General features: G+C 37.5%; 1 protein-coding gene and 1 long non-coding RNA gene across 2 annotated transcripts in view; one reads left to right on the top strand and one right to left on the bottom strand.

Moving 5' to 3' along the window:
* Positions 1-21,201, bottom strand: part of BCKDHB (branched chain keto acid dehydrogenase E1 subunit beta) — a 448,915-nt gene that overhangs the window by 132,345 nt on the left and 295,369 nt on the right. The window lies entirely within an intron of this gene.
* LOC112658703 (uncharacterized) overlaps positions 16,510-21,201 on the top strand; it is a 32,154-nt gene continuing 27,462 nt past the window's right edge. Inside the window, exon 1 of the long non-coding RNA XR_003135906.3 lies at positions 16,510-16,619. This is a non-coding gene — a long non-coding RNA (uncharacterized LOC112658703). The remainder of the gene's footprint in view (positions 16,620-21,201) is intronic.

Below are 21,201 nucleotides of genomic sequence, written 5' to 3'. Positions count from 1 at the left end.
GAGTGGCAGCAACGTGCACATATAAAATTTTAGTAGTTACCATTTAAGAAGAGAGGGATGACTCACCAGGCTCTCCTTCCCTTGTAAACACCGCGTGGTGCAAAACACTTGAACCCTGTGTGTTTTCAATGTCTCTGACCTCCAAGTGTACCTGCCTGATGGGGGCAGTTTATTGGCTAAAGCCGCATGAGGAGGCAGATGAAGCCTTGCAACCCGCCGCGAAGCTGTGCGGGTCCCGCGGCCTGGGGCTGGGGATGCGCCCTCTGCTGGCACCAGGCCCGCCCCGCCGGCCGTCGGGGCTGCGGCATCCACACCTGGAGCTGCGGCGAGCAGAGGCGGAAAACAGGTGAACGAAAGGCAGCGGTTCAGGAGTTCCGGAACTTCTGCCCTTTCTCTAGCAGGGGTCAGCGGATATAATATGTTCTTTCGGCCTGCCACAACTGCCCTCTCCGCCCGACCCAAATCCTGTGCCATTGGGAGAATCACGTGGAGTCCCCATGTGGACAGCCGAGAAACCCGTGCTGGGATGGGCTTTTGCACTGGCTTTGACTCTGCCTCGGGGGGGCAGGGCATCCGAGCTACCGAGCTACCTTCGGCGAGCAGCATCATTTATTAATGCTTCGCGCTTGAAGCCATCCTTTTGCTATAGTGCCTGGGAACACTGCAGTTGAGCTCATTTCTAAAGAAAAAGGAAGGAGGCCATTGGAAAAATGTTTCCTCTCGGACAGACATGCTGATGAAAAGTTGCTTGGTGCCCGTCCAGATTGCTGTCTTTTGCTGAATTTTTAATCTTGTTTCTCTTGGATGAGCCCCCACTTCTCTGGGTTTGACCACTGATACATGCGCCGGGGTTATTCTATTCTGAAACTATAGATTTTTGTTTGAGAGGGGCAGACGCTGCACCTGGAAAAACTGGCTAGGGAAGGAGCCGTATTGTTTTATTAACTCCCTAAGCACAGTTTCAATTCTTTACAGCTTTCTTGAGAAATTGTACTAATAATAAAACACGTTTTCAGTGAGCAATTATAGTTCACAGAGTTTTCCTTACTTTGCTGAAAAGGCATTACCTTCGAATGGATGCCAAAAAGCAAAGCTGTGCATTCAAATAGGGAAGGGGAGTTATGTGTTTGAGAACTACCTAAATCACTCCTGTAATTTGCAATGCCAAAGAGGGAGTAAATGTCCTCATGTAAAATTCAAAAGAAATACAGGGACGATATCTCCCATAGCAACAGCTGTTTTAGAAGTTCCAGCATGATTAACAAGCGTCTGTTTCATCTTTTCCTTTGTTTAAAATCAGACCACAGCCTGCTCAATCCCCAGGTCAAAATAGTACTAAGACTTGACAAAAGAAAAATGTGGTTACTATGGATTTTTTTTTTTTTTTTTTTTTAGTTTTTCTGATCGTTCAATTATTTGCCATATTGGCCATCTGCTTTTAATTAATTACTAGCTAACCATGATTAAGAAGCTGATTGTTTTAGAGAATCAGAAACTATTAGTAAAATCAAGATACTCTATCTTCATTACCACATCGATTAAGGGACAGAATACATTTCAGTGTAGTAATAGCTGCTGGAATTTACTGTCAATTTGCAATGTCATCAAGGCATTCAACTTCTAAGTCTTCAATTGGCATATCTCACACCTTGGTTCCCTCAGATAGCATACTCTGAGACGGAAGTTTATGTGGGAAAGCTCTTGGAATCAACACCCGTGGAAGAAAGAGGACTTAGCAGAGAAGTTGAGCTGCACTACAGTCCCAGCACCACCAGTTGGCCCAACAGGGAGCTATGGCATCAGAAAGGGTTCAGAGACCAGTGGGCCTACATACTATATGTTGATAGGCCATTGGATGTGGGCTGCTCAGGGCAGGGAATCCAACAGGATCCCAAAGAGGACTGAGAGCTAATGACCTTCTAACAGCACTCCCACCACCAAGAGAATAATTTCTGTAATCCAGAGAGGGATGAAGGGGGCAGTGCATCACATAGCCTACCATGGTACATATGCATAAAATGCAACATTCATTATCTTTTCAATAGGAGACATGGAAACAGAGAGAATAGAACATCTAACCTAAGCCAACTCAATCAATATTATACAAAAATGATGAAACATTTTGGGACTGGGAATAAAGCATCAGCTCAGAGTCACAATATCTATTAGTTCTTTAATATATCTGGAAAAAGGACAAATTTAAATGCATTGAATTCTCATTAAAAATAACCACTTCTGAGAAGAGAAAGATATTAAAATACAATTACTCAAAGCATATGAAAATTAAAATATTCCCGTGTCAGTTTCTAAAGTAAACTCCCAGGCAGAAGTTATTTTAATGATCCAGCATCCACATGTGCTATAAGTGTGCTTAATTTGATAGATGTAACTTTTAGAAGTGCCCTGTGTAAATGCAAATGCCAGCTATATTAATTATCCTTTTAGAGTCCACCTGTGATTATAGTGTGTGGATTTAAAATACAGTTTGTATACACAAACATTCTGTCTCCTTTATAAATGTTTATAGACAACATTATTTAATAATTAGTTGTATCTTTATTTGATAGCAATAAAACGTAAATGGTCAAGAACACTGGGAGTTAATATACAGATTTTTTTCCCATAAAGAAGCATTTCATAAAAGCTAGGCATAAAATAATCCAATTAAAAAATAAGCAAAGGATCTGAATAGACATTTTTCTAAAGAAGGCATACAAATGGCCAATAAGTATATGGGAAGGTACTCAACATCACTCATCATCAGGGAAATGCAAATCAAAACCACAATAAGATATCACCCACCCCTGTTAGAATGGCTATCATCAAAAAGACAAGAAAAAAAAAAAGAATTATCGAGGATGTAGAGAAAAGGGAACTTGTGTGCACTGTCGGTGGGAACCTAAGTTGGTGCAGCCACTGTGGAAAAACAGTATGGAGATTCCTCAGAAGATTAAAGATAGAATTATCTTATGATCTAGTAATTCCATTTCTTGGTATTTATCTGAAGAAAATGAAAATGCTAATTTGAAAAGATACATGTATTCCTATGTTCACTGCAACATTATTTACAATAGCCAATATATGGATACAACATAAATGTCTATTGATAGGTGAGTGGATAAGGAAGATGTGAGATATATATTTATGTGAGATATATAAAATGGAATATTATTCAGCCTTGAAAAGGAGGTAATCTTGCCATTTGCAACAACATGGATAAATCTTGAGGGCATTATGCTAAGTGACATAAGTCAGCCAGAGAAAGGAAAGACAAATGCTGTATGATCTCACTTCTATGTGGAAACAAATAAACAACAAGAAAAAAAAAAAATTTTAAATGACAAATTTGAACTTACAAATTCAGGTTGATGTAGTCTTTTTTTTTTTTTTTTTTTTCTGTATAGTTCCCCATGCTGGGACAGATTCTCCTTTCCCTTAGAAGTTAAATACTTATATCCATTGCAAGAATATCAAAATGAAATCCAATTGCAATTTTAATAGCATGTTACCTAGTGAACATAATAAACAGCAAACACTAAATGTCCTGGAGAAAGAGGAGCTAAACTTTCATCAGCAGGTTTAATAAAAACAACATTGAGAAGTTTTACATATTTGCTCTACACCTGTTCACTCTTAAATTTCCCAGAATGTTCCTAGAACCCAAATGAATCTCTCCAAAAATAAGTAGAGAAAATTTGAAGGAAAAAATATAGAATGTATATACAAAGAGAATTGCCAAAGGCCAGCCATGTTATTACAAAGCACCAAGATAAACACAGAATAAACATGACCCTAAAAAGTTGCAAATGAGTATGTTTTGCCGATTTGGATGTACCACCTCCGAGTCTTCAGTACATATAGTTACTACTCTTTTCTCTAGAAATAGAAACATAGCCACTCTATATTTATGTTCTATTAGTGGCTGAGTTTTGGAAGCCATGCCAAGAGGATTCCAGAAATGAAAAAAAAAAACATTTTGTACGAATCATCTGTTATAATCCTCCATAAATCTACATCATTACCAAAATATGACCAAAATTGCTATATAAATACCAAAGAATTGGAACAGAGGAGAGGAAGGGAGTATTATGTCAGAATTCAATTAGTTCTAATATGGAAGGAAAGCCACATTCATCTGGGAGTCCATGAAAAGTTCTTCTGTTGCTTTTGATGTTTTACTTGTTGTTATTGTTCTTTTTAATGATACGCTCACTTGAACATAAGGCTGATTCAGGAAAAGTTCCATGGCACAGGTTTGCACCCCATATTGTGACCACATCATTGTGCGGTGATGTGCTCCATCTTTCCCCCAACCCTTGCATTTCAAGGCTTAATTTTAAATGGTCTTAATACTTTTAGAATATATGTAGGACATACATAATGAAGAATATCATTCATTTCAATCATAATCCTCAAAATAATAGCTTTTCATTAATTTGTAATATATGTTGACTTAATTTTCCTCTAGAAACTTTTCAGCCAAGTTATGTACTCATTCCTAAAGTTTTAGATACAAATAAATATCTCATTTCCTTGAGTTTAAACATAACTGAAAGTCTCTTGGAAAAAGATATAATTCAACATTTTTTCTAATATTTTACTTCTAATTGTATTAGTTTCAAAGGTTTTACTGAAAAATCTTTTAGAAAAAAAAACTACTCTAGATATTCAGATAGTGATATTTTAGATCATCCCCATTAACTTGTTACCCAGTACTTAGGTCATCTCCTAAAAACCTAACGCTGCACACACATGCACACACATACATACATATATACACACACTCCCTATCATAGCATTGGCACCTATTAGGGGCCTGGTAAGTGCTACATCAGAATGTAGTGCAATTCTTTCTAGCAGCATGAATTCAAACCAACAGAGGGGGGCCTAAGGGGGAATGGAAGTTATTTTTTTTAATTGATCATCTACATGGGTCACTCTGAAATAATTTTCTGAGGGACAAGCATTCAAACACAATTCAGTAGCTCAATTCTAAGACCAGAACAATGTTAGTGAAATGTGATCAAACCACATATGAAGAATAGTTTTGCAATAGAGTCGAATAAGATTGAAAATCTTCAGCAAAATAAAAAGCTCTGAGTACCTACACATACATAAATTCTGCCATAACCTCTATTTTAAAGATGGTAAAATTAAAGCTTAAATGAGTTAGTTGGATAAATTGCCCATGACTCCACTACTTATAAAATAGTAGCCTCAATCCAAATCATGCTGTCTGACTCTAGAGTCCACATTCTTGTATGATGATTATGTAACACAGAGAATAACACACACATGCATACTGTCAACCATTTTTATTCAATGGTATTTCCTTTATTCTGGGATTTAAAAATAATAATAAATGAAACTGTCTTTCCATTGGCACATGCAATTTTTTAGAAAGCAGACATTACAAATATGTAGAGCAGTTAAATAATATGAAGCACTGTATGATTAATGTCTATGCCAAGTATGATGGACTAAGAATTGTACAGAGGTCAAAATACAGCAGTAATGTGGCCTGGAATTATTATGAAAAGGCTTCATAAAGACAGTGGACTTGAATTGGATCCTGAAATTAAATAAGAATTGGACAGTTTAGTTGAGATATGAGGATATTCCCACCTGGAAGAAAATTACCCAAGTAGCTTTGGCACATTAAATAAAATTAAATGAACCACCTTAGTTGAATAAAACATAGAGAGAGCACATAAAGTCAATAGCACCATATAGAGGCAATTAACATCAACTATAGTAGCCACACCTGGGTGGTTCAGTTAGTTAAGAATCTGACTTTGGGGCAGCCTGGGTGGCTCAGCAGTTTAGTGCTGCCTTCAGTCCAGGGCGTGATCCTAGAGACCCGGGATCGAGTCCCACATCAGGCTCCCTGCATGAGCCTGCTTCTCCCTCTGCCTGTGTCTCTGCCTCTCTCTCTCTCTCTCTCTCTCTCTGTCGCTCATGAATAAATAATAAAATCTTAAAAAAAAGAAAAAGGAATCTGACTTTGGCTCAGGTCATGATCTGAGTCCTGGGATGGAGCCCAGGAGTCTGCTTCTCTCCCTCCCTCCCTTTCTGTCCCTCCCCCAGCTCATTCTCTGTCTCTGTCTCAGTCTCTGTCTCTGTCTCTCAGAAGGAACAAAATCTTTTTAAAAAATCAACTATAGCTAAGGTCATCTATTTTGAATAACACCAGTTAAATAATGATATTTTAAATACTGTACGATTTGAGGTGCCTGGGTGACTAAGTCATGTCTGATTCCTGATTTCAGCTCAGGTCATGATCTCAGGGTCATGAGAGGTAGCCCTGTGTTGGGCTCTATGCTCATCGGGGAGTCTGCTGAAGATTCTTTCTCTCCCTCTCCCTCTGTCCCTCCCCCCACTTGCATGCTCTCTCTCTCTTTCTAAAATAAATAAATAAATCTTTTTAAACAATTAAACATAAATCAATGCTGTACAATCCTATGTTTATTAAATTCAAAAACAGGCAAATTTAATCTACTGAAGTAGATATCAGATTAGGTGATTACCTGTAGGCAAAAGGATATTTACAGGGAAAGGATGCATAAGAACCTTCTCAGGTGCTGGAAATAGTCTGTCTTGATTTGGATGGTGATTACCATTACATTTAAAAAGTCACTGAGCTCTACATGTAAGAATTGTACATGTACAAACTTCCTACTTGTGAGTTACACCTAATTTAATAAATGAATAAGGGCTAGTGTCTGTGATAGGACACAAGTTTTTTTAGTGTAAGCTGTATTTAGCATTAGAAAAATTTTCAAGGTAACCTACCTCAACTCTGTCCTTCACAGATGAGGGAACTGGCATCAAACAGATACAGAGATTTATTTGCCCTATGTCACACACATATTCAGAGGCTGAGATGCGTAATTGTTATTGAAAGGATTTCCATGGTTTGGTCGTGCCTCCAAAATATATTTCATGTGCCACATATTCCAAAAAGAAGATCCAAATGTACCATTGAATTCTTAGTGATATTTATTTACTAGTTTCCTTTTTTTTTTTTTCTCACATTGATCACATTTATTTTTCCTCTTTATTCTTGGAATCTCTAGACTAAACATTCCAATCTTTTCTTTCATACCTATTAATAGGAATACATGTTTTCCCTAGAGGTGTTATTTCACATGTACTCACTTAATCTTACCCATTTCCTAAAAATTCAATAATGGTACCTGTTCAAACTTCAAAGAGACTCCCTCCATTCCCCTGAAAGACTCTTTACCTAAGTCATCTTATACTCATCGCATCACCGTATTTTAACATTTAAACTCTTTGCTCTTTTTGCTCAATAAAGAAGAAAATAATGTAGATACTAATATGGATGGCTTTGCTTTAGGCAAATGTGTCCTCTCTGATTTTTTCACCTAATTTACCTGCCATTGGTATCTCCCTGAAAAGTAATTCAGAGGTATTTCCCATGCTGCTCCCAACAAACACCCTCTATTCTCAACTACTTCTGAGACCTTGACAGTAAAATCTGCCCATGAGAAAACTGCTAAGTGTCTTTTATTTGGATGTTTTTTCATTTAAATAGAATAGATTGTTTCTCAGTTCAAATCTGCATTCTCTAAATTTTATACTTGGTGCCCGACTATCTCTGTTTTTTATAGGGGTCTTAATTTACCCAGATACATTAAGGTAAGGCTTATTGAAAAAGTTTAAAGAAGACTACATGTCATGATACAAGTGAATTACTTGTGGAACAATCCTTTGGCAGATTCATAAACTACTGTAAAGTGATCCAAATACAAATATTTCAGAGTTAACTAAATGGAAGGTGTGGGTACACTTGTAATCATATTCACAGATGACTGCAGTCCAAGTGCCTGTTTTTTACAATCAATTATTTTACCTGTAACTGGAGACATTGCAATCTGGTAAAAAACCATTCCAATAATCTTCAGAAGAATAGTTTATGATCAAATGCAGCAGGTGCCAGAACATTGCTAGGCACCGCACACCTTCCCTTGAGTTGATTTGGTTCATATTCTTCTATGTTGATGTAAGTATGACAATCCACATGACATCAAATTCAGAGGCTTCTTGGGCAGCCCAGGTGGCTCAGTGGTTTAGCGCCGACTTCGGCCCAGGACATGATCCTGGAGACCCGGGATCAAGTGCCACATCAGGCTCCCTGCATGGAACCTCCTCTCTCACTCTCTCTCTCTCTCTCTCTCTCTGTGTGTGTGTCATGAATAAATAAATAAAATCTTTTAAAAAAATGGATCCCTTGAGCTTAAAAAAAAAAAATTCAGAGGCTTCTCGATGAGCTGTGCCAGATTCCTTCCATCTGGCCCTTCCAATTCACTTTCCACTCCAATCCGCCCTGTTCTGTGTCCAGGAGGCTGATTTTAATGGACTTTATCAAAGAGCTCCCTGCTTGCTGCCTTCCCATTGTGTCGGTCAGTGGTCACCAGTAAGATAGTGGAGAAAGAAGTCTAGGCACTTTTCTTCAGGTCCTTCAAAGGAGGATCTATCCATCTTACAGAATCCCTTGAATGAAGGTCACTTTCCTGTTAGTCTGCTGTGTCCTAGATTACCTATGTGGTTTCTCTGTACCGTCTCCACATCTTTTTAAACGGCCCCTTTATACACTCTCTTGAAATAATGCAATTTGAGTATGCCATCTGTTTTGTGTGGAGAACTTGACGGAGTTTCACTGAGCACATAAGAGTCACTTTGGAAATCTGGCCTATCTTAAAAGAAGAAACATTTCGTGTGCACCCTCCCCAAGTTCCAAGAAAGCACAGTGGCACTTCAAGTGAGTACGAGGCTGTTGCATCCACAAGACTGTCAATCCCAACCTTCTACCCCAAACCTCTCATATAAACTAGAGTGTTGTACCTACACCCAATCAAGTAACTGTGATATATCATAAGCTTGTCTGTATCTCTGTTTTAGGGGAAATTATTTTAAACCATAAACCCCTGAAAGTAAGTAATATGTGACTTTTTCAGTCTTCCCTATATGGTAAGATTTATGGACTAACTCACAATGGTGATGATTGGTTAGAAGGTAGAAGTCACCCCTGCTAATAACTGAACCAGGATGTTTCCTAACAGGATATCAATAGTGTTTCCAGTTAGACGTGGACAAGGCCAACAGAAAACAGTGTTTCTTTTTTTTAAATATTTTATTTATGTACCCATGAGAGACACAGAGAGAGAGAGAGGCAGAGACACAGGCAGAGGGAGAAGCAGGCTCCATGCAGGGACCCGGACACCAGACTGATCCTGGGACCTTGGAATCTCAACCTGAGCCAAAGGCAGAGCTCAACCACTGAGCCATCCAGGCATCCCAGGAAACAGCATTTCCAAAGTGGTATCTCCAAGGCCACATGGTAGCTGCACAACGAATAACACCTTCCTCTGAGTTGAGCATCCCCCAATGACTTTCTGCAGCCCGGCTTCACTCTTCTTGCCTCCTGCACAAAGACCACAGGAATACCCGCTGCTACACTGCCCCTCCCCTTGACAGCATCAGTAGAAGTGATGGCCATTTCCTTTGATCCCTCCAGAGAATCCCACAGCACTAGCCTGACCCCTGTGAAGAGCACTCCCCACCCTCTCTTACTGAGATGCACCCAAGTTCCTCTGCGCTGTCTATTCTCCGTGCTGCAGTAAGCTAAATAAACCTCACTTTTTGGATAGAATGGTACTGTGGGACTGCCGGAATGGAATCCAAGAGTAGATGCTCTATCTCTACTCCTCAATCCCTTTTCCATTTTTATGCACACTCTCTTAGAGTGTCTTTTACTTAAAATGGCAACCCTTGCTTGGTTATTTATAGAGTGCTTAAAATACCCGGGAATTTACATTCTACTAGAGAACCCTCACCAATGGCTGAAAGATGCAGAATTAGAACTACTCCTTCCCCCTAACACCGATCAAGACAACTCTGAGGTTTACCTAAGCTCTTTCCAGAGCTCCCCTGTGAGAAAGTGCCAAAGTTACTCTTAATAGGACTTTGCATGATAACACAGCTTTATCTATCTGCTTCCTTTCCCTTCCTGGTCTCACTTCCCCACTACCCTGTTGACAATTCCTGGGAAGTTTTCTAAACATTTTCACATGAATTCTCCTCTCAGGGTCTGCTTCTGGAGAACCTAAATTAGGGCAAATCCAACCTAAATGTTCGATGAGGCCTTTGGGGAGAAATGATCTTCTCACCTAATAGTTAGAGAATGTATAAGAGCTAGGCAAGTAGAAAGGTAAGGAATAGCATAAAAGACTAAAGAGACAATTCAAAAACAAACAGAAAAGGACACAGAAAAAGAGGTCATCCATAGTCTGCAGGGATCCATTCGCCTCTCCACATTGTGGGAGCAAACAAGTGTGAACAGTGAGTGTCCAGTCAGGGCCAGATCATGAAAGGTTTTTTATGTCACCTTAAAAGTTTGAGCTCTGTCTCATGACTGGGAGAAAAATGATCAAATTTACATTCTGACCCACCATGTGGTAGCTGTATGGAAGATAGAACTAGCCAGAAGTCTACTGCAAAAATTGCAAAAATAAATAAATTAATAACAATAACAACAACAGCAGCGGTGGCATGCACTGATCTAGGATATGAGTCGGAAGAGAGAACTTCAAGAAATGAATCGAAAGTCAAATTGTCAGTCCTAGTGGGTGTGGGTGCTGAAGGGAAGGAAGGACCCACAGATGACTCCCAGGTTTCTAGGCTGGGAACTAGGTGGATAGTAAGAGAATCTGCTAATGGCAGGAAGAAGAGCTGGTTGCGTTGGTTCCACAAAGGTTTTACTTTGACATGTGCTGAAATTGAACAGCCCTCAAAATTCACAGATGAAAATACCCAGCCAGCAGCATGAACTAAGAATATGAGTGTCAGGGTAATGTCTGAAAGGAAAAACAAGTGGTCATCCAGACCCCAAGAGTAGATGAGCTCACTCAAGAGTGTGTGTAGTGAGAAGAGCACTAGCATGAGGAAGGAACCTCAGTGTGCTGGAAATCTCAGCATTTAATGTGCAAGGAGAAGAATGGGCTGATAAAGGAGAAGGGGCCCTAAGAGTTAAAGAGATTTGAGGAGAACCAGAAAAACATCTCTCCACTTTCCCAATCATCAGTCTGCCCATTTTTCCCCTTCCTGCAATGTCCAGACATTGGGACACTGGCTCAGGATAACAGCAAAGTTCCTTTAATATTTTGTGCCCTCAAATATTCTCATGGCCTGCAAGGCCTCTCCCCAAAGAATAGCTAGGTAAACAAATTGGGAGGACACTCCATGATTCTCTGTAGATGGATCCAAAGTGCTGAGAGAATAAGCAGTGTCATTTACATACTGATGTTCATGCACTGAAGCTAATCCATCTCCTAAACTTTTCATACTCAGTTGTCAAAACCCAGCTTTCCCTTTAGTGCCCCTTTAAAACAAAGTAGGAACCAGTTCTGCAGAAGAGCCATGTATTCTGGGAAGACTTAGAAACTGCCTTTCTCCCTAGCCATCATCAAATTAGTCACTTGTCAAATTGAGTCATGGAAGAAATACATCAGAAGCCTGGAAAAATAAATATAGAAAGAAAGAAGTAGGGTAGTGTGAGAATGGTTCTGACCACAACAGATGTTAATAATATAAATTAAAACAATACTGCCGCTGAATCAGGTAACTTATATCCAACTGAGACCTATTCTATATCAAGTGCATGCTCTATACCAGTCATTATGCTTGATGTTTTACCCGTATTTGCTTGTTCAATATTCAAAAGAACACCTTGAATAGGAAATCATATAATCCCATTTTTAAGAATAAAGCACATGATGGGTGGCTGGGTGGCTCAGTTGGTTAAGTATCCAACTTGGTTTCAGCTTAGATCATGATCTCACAGTGGTGAGATCAAGCCCAGGTCAGGCTTGCACCCAACATTGAGTCTACTTGAGATTCTGTCTTTCCCTCTCCTTTTGCCCCTGTGCCCTCTCACACGCTCTCGCTTGCTCTCTCTCAGAATAAATAGATAAATCTTTGGAGAAAAAAAATAAAGCGATTGAGGGTAAATAAGAATCCAAGGGTCACAAAGCTAAGGAGCAAAAGAACATGGATTTGAAACAATGTTCTGTCTGGCACTATAACCCATGCTCTTAACCACCAAGCTACATTGCTTGTTCAACTTTTCTACCCTGGGGCCCTTAATGCCAGGATTAAGTTTGGAGATAATAACAAAGCACCAGAAGAGCACATAGGAAAGCCTCAAGTCTAGTTTAGTTTTTCATACTGCAAGGACAAAATATTCACCTCTACATCTCTACATCCCTACCATAGTTCTGTGGTAGAACTTATTAAAATGCAGACTTTTTTAATGTATATAAAATGTTTTAATATATGATGAAGTACCAAGTCAAAACAACAAATGACTATTGCATCAAGAAGACAATGTGAATTTATTTTAAAGTTAATGAAGACAAAGAAATTTCAATGTTAAACTTCAGTAGTATGACGTAAAATTTTAACAAAGTAAACTGTACACAAAGGAGGTGTTTCATAAAATATTATCAGAATGATAAAGAGGAAAAATACTTAAAAACATTTAAAAAGTGATTATTTTTTCAAGCAATTAGTCTTGAATTTTGGGCATGCCAATGATGAATTAAAAAAAAAAAAAAAAAGAGTCACTCACTGCCCCATGAGACCAAGAGGAAGGCAAGTTAAGCTATTGGAAACTAATATTCAGCTTTAATGGTGAGCCTTGTGCTTTCAGCATCTATATTCAAACTATAAAACCTTTGCAAGGCAAGCAGGGACCTTGCATATAAAGGGCAATCACACATTTATAGTCCAGAAAGATCTTTCTTGTGAGAACACATTCTACACCCTCACTACTCTAGAAACCCTTTGTTCTCATACAATTTGAAGATGCAGTTTTACAGCCTAAAATTCAAGCCCTTATGTGAAGAGAGGTGCTTTTTAAAGAATACATCCTCAGTCTGTTGTTTGCCTCCTGCATGCTGACCCTTCTTGGGTTTAGGATGACCATTTTCCGAGAATAGAAAATTTGGTCTAAATGAGAAATACTCTTTAAAATTGCATTATTGCTATGTTGGTTTTTCTTTGTAATTATGGTTGAGTTATTCCATAAAATTTACTGCTATGACAGTCTTGTAATGGCAATACAGTCCAACCAATTTGTTATTCACTGGAGAAGATGGTAAATAGGCTATGGAATCTAAAACTAAACCAGTGTCTTTTGCTGAAGACACTGGTTAGGTTTTTCCAGAAGCTTTTGGTTGGGTTTTCCATAGGAATTGGCCTACAGGCAAAGCTGAATTTGAGGTGTCCTAGAAATAGCATGAGAAAATGCTTTTCTAGCCTTATTTCCATCTTAAATTATGAGCAGAACTGTGTGTTGAAAGGGAACCGTTTGTGTTGGACTTGAGCAATGAAGGAGGGGATAAGAAAAAAAGATGGAAAGACCCGAACAAAAGTAGGCAGAATGCCTGGAAATAAATATGAAAAAAATATATATATATACACACTTTAAAACTATAGACTTAAAAAATGTATAGCTCCCAAACTCTGAAAATGGGAGTCACCAACTGGCATAGTTTTGTTTCACAGGTGGTATTACAAAAGGCATGGGTCCATTGCTACCTAATTTGAATCTGAAATATAAGATACTACCATATTAAAAATCCTAAAATTCTTCTTAGTTCATTAAGGCATTCATTCTTCATGAAGAATGCTTTAATTTGCCTGCATATCCACACCCTATTATAGTCTCTTCATTTCCCTCTGTCCTCCTTGTTGAAAACAAATGAAATAATGAAGTTAATAAGTGTCCAGCTTAAGCTATTTCATTAACATTAAATAAAAGTCAGTTCACTTCCAATCCCCAAATGCCTTTTGCTTCAACCTCTGAAATCCAAGTCCAATTGAACATGTGACACCAGACCAAATACCACTGTGTCTAAAATAAGTAATAAAAATGTCATCCACGCCCTCTCTGAAACTTGGATTCTGTGTATTATTATCTATTTAAGACTTTTATTCAATTTATAGACAATGTCTCATTCATGAATGAAGAAATAATGAAACTGCCTAGATCAGACATAAATATAGCACCTACTGTAAATAGTGGAGGAAATAATACATAGAACAAAACTCCTCCTTCCAAAATAAAACATGATCAAACAGAGTATTAGAATAATCCCACCTATCAAAGAAAGGATACCAGAAAACTGGTATCAGAAGAGAATTCCCTTTTGTTCTTTCTTGTCACATCATTTAGGTTAGCTTGGGTAACTTACTTAATCCTCTGAGCCTCAGTGTGCACTGTATAAAATGAGAATAATAATACCTGTTGGTCAGGGTTGTGGTAAGATAATCTTGGAGGGGGAAATCACCAAATTTACCAACAACCAGTGTTTGTAAAGTGTGGTCTTGCACCAGCAGTTTTAGCAACATCTTGTTAGGAATGCAAATCTCAGGTCTCACCCAAGACCTACTGAATCAGAAAATCTGAGGATGGGGCCCAGCAATCTGTCTGAAAAGTCCTCCAGGTGTAAAAATCACTGATTTCTTTTTAAAATATGATCTGTACTATTTTCATCATAATGAATCCATGTGTGAAACAAATCCGCATATGTATCCATACAATCCAGTTATTAAAATATTCAAATATGTAAGGACTTTTATTATTTTATAAATATGAGAACTGTAATGTTCAAGCGATTTGTACTTTTTATACAGGTTTACAGTTTTTCAAAATAGATCATATTATAAAATTATATGCACACATACAAACACAAACATATATAATTTTCTCATTGCTTTGCTTTGTGAATTTGGAGATGCAGGCCTATTCGAAGCAAAAAGTTCTTCAGTCTGCTCTGGATTGAAAAACTTTCAGTGTCATAGCCTTCCAGACTGTATGATCCTTAAACTCACAGGTGTCATCTGGAAGACATAGACCTCTACCATTCATGCTTTGTTTTGCTGGAGTTTCCAAATTCTGGAGTCCCTTCTCTTTCAAGAGTCCCACTTTCCCTCAATTGATATGTTTTTTTTCTTGTTCTTATTGATTTCTGTGTTTTACCTTTTAACCTCTTTTTGAATGTCCTATAGAAAGAAACTAGAGAAGCACACTAATGATGCCACCTTTTAATACAGCCTGAATATTACTGAAAAGAAAGTTTCAGGTCAAGTAAATAACATCCACACTTCTCGATACTGTAAGTTTATCAGACTAAGTTCCCATTCAGCAAAGATTTATTCATTGAATGTTGGATAGGTTGGTATTTCCAAAAAATGGCCTTTTCCATCCACTTTTTCTCATTCTTTTTCAACACATATAAACAAATTTGAAGGTTCTTTCTAATGTAACCTAGCAGTCATAACACAGACTTGGCAAATAGCAATCTGAGTTCTAGATATTGGAATTGAAGTTAGATAGGGTTGAATTCTGTCTCCAAAATCAGTCAAGGAGCAGAAAGGATATGAACAGCAAGGGAAAAATCAGAATTCGGATTCATTTCTCAAGTTTATGCTGCATTCTCTATTGGTATAACAGAGTGAACTTCCAAATCTCTATCTATGCAAGTTGAGAAAGTGAGAAAATAGGAGGTGAATTCAGAATCACTATATTATAACAGGGTTTCTCAGCCTCAGAACTATTGAAATTTTGAGCCAGATAATTATTTGTTGCTGGAGTTATTCTGTGCATTGTAGAATGTTTAGCAGTATCCTTGGTCTCCACCCACTAGATGCCACTAGCATTCCCTTCAGTTGTGAAAAATAGAAATGTCTCCAGACATTGCCAAATGTCCCCTCGGGAAACAGCACTGCCCCCAATTGAGAACCATTTTGTTATATTCAAATGTCTATATCTATATTTAGATGGAAAGAAAAAGAAAGAAGAAAGAAAGAAAGAAAGAAAGAAAGAAAGAAAGAAAGAAAGAAACCTTCTTCTAGAAGATAAAGATCAAGAAGTTAAAGAAAGTTTACAAAAAAGGGTAATATAGAAAATATACCACATACTGTTGCCTTTACAGTGTATAATACAAACTATATGAAATGGATAAGGGGCAATTAGTTGAATATAAACCTGTCATTTGTTTCAAGGAAATGGGCACAACCCAGGTGGATGAGAAATGTGATTTCAGCAGTTTCTCTATAATCAGTGTCTCAGAAGCACAGTTGAGGACTGAATTAACCATATCTATTCTCTGTATTCTGATACTTTGACATCTGGGGCCTTGCTGACCCTAGAGGGACTGACTGTCCCTCAAATTCCTAGAGATAGTCAACTACTTGCCCATGAATGTGTTTTTCAAATGCAAATCCATCTAGAGTTCACATCTAAACTATCTTGCTTATTTGGCTCTCACACTCCAGGCCACTACACATCTTCCATAATTACCAGGGCCACATACCAGACAACTAGAGACAGGCCTTGTACTCTAGAGTATGTTGAAATTATTCAAATTATCCAATCCTAAACCTGCTTACTCTGCCTTGTCATTCTTCATTCTTCCCACAGAAGCCACAATAAAGATTCTTGCCCACAGCTCTCTCTCTCTCTATGCCTCATAACCAACCCCAACACCTCTTCAAGCAACCCCACTGGAATGGCATGCCTATTGGAAACTGTGCGTAAACAACTGTCTTTTCAATAGGAATTGTTTCCTAATCTGTTAGCCTTACTATACCTCACATTTTCTATTCATATACTCTATTTTCAAATAAGGAGCATAAGTCACAAGATGGCATCAATTACTGGTTTTGACACATCCAAAGGAACAAGACTTGATCTGATACCCAAAGAGAAATGACACTTTTTAAAAAGGGACCATGCCTTTCTGCTCTTTCTATTCTTAAGTTTGTGGTTTTATCATTCTTATTTGCTAATGTTGTATTTTACCAGCTTAGTTTCAAAGGTGTTCTGGGGAGAGAATATTAGTGTAGATATAAGAAAGTGCATGGGCTGTGGGTATAAATAAAACTAACTTTGAATCCAAAGTTTATTCTAGATCTTTGGGGTCCTTTTCTGTTTTCACCCACCTGCTTTTACTTTCCTGTTTGTAAAACAAAGATAATATTAAAATAACTATTATGATATAGGATTATTTTAAGGATTATATGGAGTTGTATTAAACATGTATTCACTTAATAAAATGTAGCCTATTAGGTACCAGGCACTGTACTGCTTTTTTATGTTATACAGCGTAATGTTAGGGATATAAAAGCAAATAAGCAAATGAATAAATAAATGAAAATTTCAGTTGAAAGATACAGAACAGAGCAAAGTGTCCTGGAGGTATGGGCCTGATTGGGATGTGCTTTAGATATGATGGTCATGTAGACTATCTCTGAGGTCACTGACTGGCCAAGTGATGCCTGAAAAGCTCCTTCTCCTTTCTGAGTTTCCATTTAAATACCTGTAAATGAACTAAATATATGGAATTGCTGCTAGCAAACAATATTTAGTAAGTATTTAGCTATTATGACAAAGTATTGACTATTATAATGGCATTTGTTAAAGTTTATATCATTCTTAATGTAGACTTTGTGTTTCATCACTCTCAACAACTTCTGTTGATAATTTCATAAAGTCCCAATCTGAATGAACACCAATAAAAAATAAATTTATTTTAAAAAAAGTCCCAATCTGAAGAACTTCTCTCTGGACTAAACCAGAATTCCATCTCTAATTCCATCTTTAGTAAGACTTATTTTGATAGAGTGTGCTAGATGTCACAGCAATATTTAGCATAAGGAGTTGTTATCCAGAAATAGACACCTTGAGGATAAGAAGTAGTGTTTATAATTCATTTCCTAAACAGTGTTTTTAAAAATATTGGTTAAGTGAACAAAGAAGGAACCACTAATGGAGAAATTTTCAGCCATATTTTCTTTAAAGCCACTTCCATTTTTCTCCAAATTTCTCTATTCGTCTCTTTTTCTTTTCCACCTTGCTAGATGTTGTAGGTGAAAATAGTCTCTATATTTAAGGAGATTAAGTAATTCTCATTATCTTAACTTTAAAAAAGAACTTTAGTAAGAAAACACATATTTGCTAAGTTTCCAGTTACTTCCAAAATATAGTGTCATCGGAAAAGGAAAAAGAAACTTAAATAGTGCAGAAATTATCAAATAAATACATATTCTCAGTAGAAAATTTAATTTTTGACCTCATTCTTATGAAAGAAACATTCACTAGGAAAACCATTCCATAATCCGTATGTAGGATAAGGGTCCTTCTAGGGAAATCCAAATTTTATAGTAATAACTTAAAAATTAATAGTATTGAACACATATAATATGTGTCAAGAACTCTTCTAAATGTATTACCTTCGTTATCGTGAAATAGATGCTATTATTACCTTAGTCTTGTTGTGGAGAAAAGTGACAGAGATAGTAAATTAATGCCTATACAGTCAAAAAGCAGAAAAGATTGACTTGAACTCAGGCAGTTTGGTTCTCAAGTCAATGAATTTAGCTCCTATCCTATTCTTTCTCTTAAAAGCAAATAACCGAAGACTATACTTTCAGGGATCATTTCTATAGTTTGTTAAAAGCAAATAACCTCAATATCAATTTCAAGTCCCAGGGCTATACAAATCATAGGATTTCTACAACTAGTATTAATATTTAGGTTTTAGTCTAAAAAAAATAACCCCACAAAAGCAACTGACATCAATTTGTTACTTTCATGGACAATAGAGCAAGTATTTAAAAATAAACACTTCCAGTTTCTCAAAAAGACCTTCATATGTTACTTTAGTTTTGCCTTTTGGCATATGTGTAAACAAATTACACAGCATTATAAATTAATTGCCTTGGGATTGTTTTAGGGTGGCCTTATTAAAAACATCAAATAACTACTATAGTGTTTCTGTGAGCTGCTTGTACTTGGGATTGTACTTGGGGAGAGAAGAAAGAAGATATGAGGTCAAAAGAAATACCACAAAGGAGAAATTCAACATTTACCAGTGAAGTACAAAACCAGACACTTCCTTCAAGACACATAAGGAGGAAAAAGCTATTTATGGCAAAGAGAGTATGAGGAAAGAAGTATAAAGAAAGAGTACACAGAAATAATAGAAACTGAGATATTATTGAGAAATAATCAGAAAATGCATTGCTTTTTATTCCAGAATTTGCTGTTTAATCCCAAAGAGCTTCAAGGCACTACAGATCTACATAAAGGTCTGAGAAATGTTTGGTATTCTCTGCTGCAGTCCTCTACTCAGTTATTATGTTTTACAAACTTTGGGAATATAAAGTAGGATTGAAATGACAGTGCATCGTTTTAACAAATCCTTTTCAGTATTTCTGGGAAAAGCAGATATACTGGCACACTTTGTTAAAATGATAAATTCTTTATATAAGTATTTTAGGAGCAGGAATAAAAACTGGCCCATGTGAAAAATATTTCTGCATAAAACAGCAAATTTTTATGTTATGTAAATATCACTGAAAGGAAAGATTTCTGCTGAAAGTGGACCAATTCCAGTGACTCTGGAGAAATTACCTTTGAGAAAGTTACTATGAAGTTAACTATTGGGAATCTCGCTGTTATTTGAGATGCTAGCATCCAAACGGTTTGAAGAAATTGCAAGGTTGAAGGAAACTGTGATGAAAGTTCCAATTCAGGGAGGAGGGGGAGGAGGAGGAGGAGGGGGGGCGGGAGGAGAAGGAGAAAAATATGAAGCACAGAAGGGGAAATAGCAAATATTTTAAAAGAAGAATATTTCCTTCCCAGCTTAGTAGCCAAAACTAACTTAGCTCTGGACATCACTCAGGCATGTGACCTGTGGCCTGTGAGACACCCACCCAGACTACTTACACTTCTACAGGGTGGTTGAACATGTTTTAATGCCATGTTAACTTGTGACAACCTACCGATGTCTAGTTTCCTAACGTACATCTTCAAGTAATTTTTCAAGAGGGTATTCCTATTACATTTTTTGAGCCCTTGAGTATCTGACAGTGTTTCTCTGCTCCCTTCCTACATGAATGACTCCAAGGAGATTGTCCCATGGCTCCCTGATAGCCACTGTTGGAATGGGAGATTTTATTGCCAGCCTGAGTTTTATACCAAGGTGCCTGAAGGGGCTTTTATGTAGTTATTTGTTAGGTCTTTGCCACTTCACAATATTGCAAAAATGGGACAAGGTCTATCTTCAGTGACCATTCTTCCTGGAAGCCAGCAGTCCTTTTGATTTGCACCTCTAGGTATTTTTACACTTAAAAAAAAAAAAAAAAAAAAGGTCTGCTTCAGCTGTATCTTCCATCATATTCTGGCCACATTCATGATTTCTTCTTCAAAAGAACATTAATTGTCAGGCTGGATGTCTACCATTTGTTCTCTGCATCATTCCTCAGTCCCCATCATATTGTATCTTTTTGTTTTGCAGTAATAGTTTCAGGGGGCTCTCCACGCCAATGATTCAAATGTTTAGCATTATTGAGTCCTTCTTTATGACCTCCAGTGCAAGTGTTAATTCACAAAACTGAATTCCAGTCTTGCTTTTTCTCCTTATCTTTTCAGTGTTTCAGGGCTCTTCCTTACTTCACCAACTTCGCTATACTGAACATGCATGTAGGTTCTACAATCACACTACATGTGTTCTTCTCCCAACTACCACTTCTTTGCTGTGTAATTGTAGGAAAAGTGTGTTATAGTTCCCAACAATTATTGAAAAGAGGGAAGCAGACACATATCTAAGCTTATCCTCCCTTCTCTTCTCCCACCCCCTGATTCTCTGTTATCACTGGGCTGTTGTACCTGGTGTCGCAAACACATACAAATCCCTTCCCAACAAATAAAAGAAAGAGCAAAAGAAGATAATGACAGTAACTTCCTAACAAATTTGTTGTGACCATTAAATGAAATGATCTATGGGAAATACTTAACTTAGTGCTTGGTAGAAAATAAGAAGTTAGCAAATACTAGTTCTCATTTTCATCATCACTATCATCATCTAACTGGCGCCTTCATATCTCCTCCTCACAGTTTGCTCCTATTTCTGCTCACAACACAGTGATTCTACAGTGTTCTCATTCTTGTTCTTATTCTTCTTGTTTCAAGTCTGTTTGGGTTGCAAAATCCAAACAAAGAGATTGATTTATAGCCTGAAATCTGAAGCGCCTCCACCTCGTCATCTCAGTTTGCCAGGTTTTGAGAGTTCACCTGATTTGGTCCACATCTCGAGTTCATTCCAGAGG

The sequence above is a fragment of the Canis lupus genome, chromosome 12 (genome assembly GCF_003254725.2).
Source record: "Canis lupus dingo isolate Sandy chromosome 12, ASM325472v2, whole genome shotgun sequence".
In the NCBI taxonomy this organism is placed as follows: Eukaryota; Metazoa; Chordata; class Mammalia; order Carnivora; family Canidae; genus Canis; species Canis lupus.
The sequence above is the reverse complement of the archived record's forward strand: the minus strand, read 5'-3'. Positions and strand labels throughout refer to the sequence as shown.